This window comes from Alexandromys fortis, unplaced genomic scaffold (genome assembly GCF_014885135.2).
Source record: "Alexandromys fortis isolate MF-2015 unplaced genomic scaffold, M_Fortis_MF-2015_v1.1 scaffold_110, whole genome shotgun sequence".
Taxonomy (NCBI): domain Eukaryota; kingdom Metazoa; phylum Chordata; class Mammalia; order Rodentia; family Cricetidae; genus Alexandromys; species Alexandromys fortis.
In genome coordinates this window covers 6,022,005-6,026,655 of record NW_026068014.1, presented here as the reverse complement: position 1 = coordinate 6,026,655, position 4,651 = coordinate 6,022,005, and the positions used below count along the sequence as shown (strand labels likewise).

The window sequence follows — 4,651 nt, the reverse complement described above, 5'->3', positions numbered from 1 at the left end:
GTACATTGTGTCTTATTGTCACTGTATTGTAGGACAGGTACATTGTATCTCCTTGTCACTCTGTCGTAGGACAGGTACATTGTGTCTCATTGTCACTGTATTGTAGGACAGGTACATTGTGTCTCCTTGTCACTCTATTGCAGGACAGGTACATTGTGTCTCATTGTCACTGTATTGTAGGACAGGTACATTGTATCTCCTTGTCACTCTGTTGTAGGACAGGTACATTTGTCTCATTGTCACTCTGTTATGGCTGATCTTCACCTTCCTCAGAATTCATGTCAGAATCATAAGAATGACAGTCATGACAGGCCGTGGTGGTGCACTACTTTAATCCCAGCACTCAGGGGGCAGAGGAAGGTGGATCTCTGTGAGTTTGAGTCCATTCTGGTCTACAAGAGCTAGTTCCAGAACAGGCTTCTAAGCTACAGAGAAACCCTCCCTGTCTCTGGGGGGGAAAATGACAGTCAAAACTACCTACCTGTCAGGAAGGCATTCCAAAACAAGCTGAGAACAGATTCACATGGAGGAGTGGTTCCACGACATCACATCAATACATCCCTGAGCTATTGGCACATCTTATTCCTATTTCATCTGAGCGAAAGCTTCCCAAGTTTCCACATAGCTCACTCACTGAATTGCTTTCTTCCAGCATGTTTTTTACAGATCAGCAGAGGAAGGGGAGCGAATGGATGCTTTCTGGCTCAGCTACACCCAAGACTCAGTCCAGTAACAAAAAAAAATTTCTGTACAGAATGCAATGTAATCTATGGCTCATTTGTGGTCTTTTTCCTGGAAATCCCTACTACAGTTTGTCATCAAAGAGACAAAATGAGGGCAGCCACCAGCCAAGTGTGCTTGCCTTGCCAACCAACAAGATAACAGTAAGTTGTCTGTGTAACTGGCCGCTTGGTGCTTGTGTGGTTTGAACTGAAAGCCTTTGGCATTATGCACACTCTTCATGGGCTGTTTTATTCTTGTCCTTCCTTTGAAAATCTGTTTTCTGTAAACCCTCTCTGCTCTCTGTTCCAGGAAGAAGCAAAGACACAACGAGGCCACATAGGAGTTAAAGCTAAAGGAAGTTAGCAGCATCTCCCAGGGCCTTCCTTTCTCTGCTCCCCAGATGGCAAGATACTGACAAACTGAAGTTTCACCATTGTCAGGTGAGGACGCTCTGGCCATTTGAAGATGGTGCCTCGATCATCAGCTTCTTCATGGGCGGGAGTTACAAAAGCTGATGTGGTCCTTATCACTGCCAGCCTTGAGGTGCCTGGAGTGGTCCTCCCCTCCCAGCCCTGCCCCTGTGCCCTTTGCTCCCCATGAATGCGTATCTCTTCACTGCAGAGCTCCACTTTGATGCTGCCTGCTACATGACATGTGCCATGGTTTCAACAGGGTGACATCTCCCACTAAGGTGTCAGTTTTTCTTCCAGGCTCAGGACATCTCGGGCTCACGAGGCTATCCTTGGGTTTACGGCAGAAAGAACTGGACCAGTGAGATAAGGCAGCCACAACACAAACACGAGGACCAGTGTGTCAGTGTGCACACGAGGACCATGAAAGTTCTGCTATGTCCCTACCGTGTGCCCCTGTACTCGAGTTTCTGCAGGTCTCTCTGGAACCCTGGCTTGGGCAGGTCTGCTGCTGTCAAAATGAGAACTCCTTACCAGATAACCAGCTTCTCTCACTGCAGTAGCTTGGTGGAGTCACCAGAGGGAGGCAAGGCTAAGCAGGCAGAAACAAACAGGCGGCATATGTGACCTACATTCTCCAGCTCTCCATGTTCAACACCACTGTGTCGCTGCATAGTCCCTGTGTCCTTCCCTCTTCCTGCAGGGATTCCAGTCCATGAACTGAGTAATCCTGGGTTCTGTACCTGTGTTTGCACTTCTCCCACTGAACTTGAAAGTCTCTGCCCATAACAGTCTCCATTCTGGTACCCAGGTTGTTCTACTACTCCTGGTTTTAGCCTTCTTCCTTTATGGGTAAGCAGACTCTGAGACACTTCAAAATATCCATGGATAGCACGTACCAAGATAACACACATAAGAGCAAGCAAAATCTGTTTCTTCGGAGCTTGCTATGGCAAGAATCAAAATTCATCACTTGCCACTGAGGCTCACAGGAAGGCAGGGTGAGGAAACTCCGTGGAGAAGGGAAGATCTGAAAGCCGGCATCCCACAGGGACTGCTTTGGAAACTCTGGTGGCTTCAAAGAAAATAATCCCTAAAGGGAAGGGCACTATTAGGAGGTGTGACTTTGTTGGAGGAGGTGGTGGGTCACTGTGCAGGTGGGCTTTGGGGTCCCTTTTCCTCAAGCTTCCCTCATTGTGACAGCCAGTTGATTTCCTGCTGCCCTCTGGTGAAAGAGGTAGCCAACGCCACATCTGTCTGCACACTGCCATGCTCCCCTTCATGATCATAATGGACTGAACTTCTGAAACTGTAAGAAATCCACCCTAATTAAATGTTTCCTTTATAAGAGTTGTCATGGTCTTGGTGTCTCTTCATAGCAATAAAAACCCCAGCTAAGACAGAAACTATTTGTTTTCTCACGGGGGGGGGGGGGCTAGGTTTTTCTTTTCTTTTTTTTTAATATTTATTTACTAATTAATTCATCTTATATACCAATCACCTCCTACTTCTCCCGCCCCCTTCATCTCTCCCCTGCCCCAGATCAATCCCCATCCACTCCTCCCAGCAGGTAAGGGCTCCTATTGAGAGTCGAAACAGTTTGGCACATTTTTTATTTAGGGCAGGACAAAGCCCCTCGCCTCTGCATTAAGTCTGAGTATGGCTTCCCCTCCTTGGCAATGGGCTCTAACAAGCTAGCTCCTGCAACAGGGATTGAGCTCCTGCACCAGGGATAGGTCCTGGTGCTACTGCCAGAGGCCCCTCAGACCAAGGTTCACAACTGACTCCCTCATACAGAAAGCCTGGTTCAGATTCACAGAGGCTCCACAGCTGCCCATCCAGACTTCATGAGTTTCCATGAACTTGGTTCAGCTCTCTCTGTAGATTGCTCCATCATGATCTTGTCCTCCCTTCTTCATATATTCCCTTCTGTCTCTCGTCGACTGGTTTCCTGGAGTTTGGCCTGGTACTTGGTTGTGGTTCTTTCTATCTTGTTCTATTACAAGAAGAAGGCTCTAGCTTGTCTGGAGCTGTGGATTGTAGTCTGGCTATCCTGTGCTTTGCTTTATATCTTCTATCCACTTATGAGTAAGTACATACCGGGTTTGTCTTTGTGAGTCTGGGTTACCTCACTTAGGATGTATTTTTTTTTTAAGTTCCTTTCATTTGCCCACAAATTTCATAATGTCATTGTTCTTTATAGTGTAGTAATACTCTATTGTATAAACATACCACAATTTGTTTATCCATTCTTCAGTTGAGGGACATCTAGGTTGTTTTCAGGCTCTAGCTATTATGAATAATGCTACTATGAATATTGTTGAGCAAGGGTCTTTGTGATATGATTGAGTATCCTTCAGGTATATGCCTAAGAGTGATATCACTGCGTATTTTGAGCCCAAGTAAGCAGAATGGGGGAGACAAACATGAGGAAAGTCTATCTTTAATGAGCAAAATTTAATCCTTTTTTTTTTGGTCCCATTGATGAAGAAGTCTCAAACCTGGTCTTATTTTTATGAATGAGCTAGTATCATCCCTTTGACTATCATATCTCCACAATCATTCATCTCATCTATATTCTGAGCCTATATCATTTTTCTAGGAGATAACTTGTGGGTGGCTTTGACCTTCCAGATCCTGGGATTGAAGATGATTTTGAGAGAGATTGTAGGGATAGCCCAGCCCCCTTAGGGGGCGTGTTCGCCTCGGGCTAATGTTCTGATGCCCTCTTTTTTTTTTTTTTTTTTTTTTTTTTGTATCTCCTGCTCACCGCTGGAACCCTGGTGTTGTAAGCTATCCCCTCATTAAAATTTGCTGTTTCATATTAAGCTAGCCTGGTTATTTCGCCGATTACAGTTTGGCCCCCAACGTTGGGCTTTTTTGCCCCTGCCCCTGAGCACCCCGGGGGCGCAAACTCGATCTTTCCCAGCCTTTGTGAGCAAGTCAGCTACCGGAGCTCAGGAAGCACGATTGGGCTCCAGTGAGCATAGCCCGCTAGCTTTCACAACGGGTCACGGCTTGCTTTCCCTTCCCCCACTCAAGTCCAGCTGCGCATTCATGGGCAACTTGACCCAGGCCAAGGTACAGTCGCAGAGCAAGACCTCCCTCTAGCCCCCATTCGCAAATTGCCCACCCCATCCACCAGACTTACTCGGGCCGGAGCACATTAACCCCTCCCTGCCTGCCTTGGCTAAGTTTGCAGTGGAACCCCGCTGCCTGAATTAGCGGAAGTTCAGGCGCCTGCAGTTTTGCAGCACCAGGGCGATTCCCCATTTGCGACAAAGGGACCACTTACCTAACTCAAAGCTGAGCCCGGCCTTCGCTCTGCCCCGATTTCCTGGCCCTCCCCCCTGCTATTTACTGTTAACTTTTGGTCTCGAGGGTTACTTTCAGCCGGCTCTGACTTTTTGGCCATGTGGACTCAGCTGCACTTCATCAACACTGGCAAGAAATGGTCCTTACAGGTAAAATTTCTTTTATAAATAAAAATAAATACTGATTTGATTGAAAATGTCTGA

At 46.8% G+C, this 4,651-nt stretch overlaps 1 long non-coding RNA gene across 1 annotated transcript; it reads left to right on the top strand.

Moving 5' to 3' along the window:
• Window positions 1-116: 116 nt before the first annotated feature.
• Window positions 117-2,550, top strand: LOC126513748 (uncharacterized). Its single transcript, XR_007595426.1, has 3 exons — window positions 117-884; window positions 1,033-1,163; window positions 1,434-2,550. It is a non-coding gene; the product is annotated as an uncharacterized lncRNA (long non-coding RNA).
• The last annotated feature ends 2,101 nt before the right edge of the window (window positions 2,551-4,651 follow it).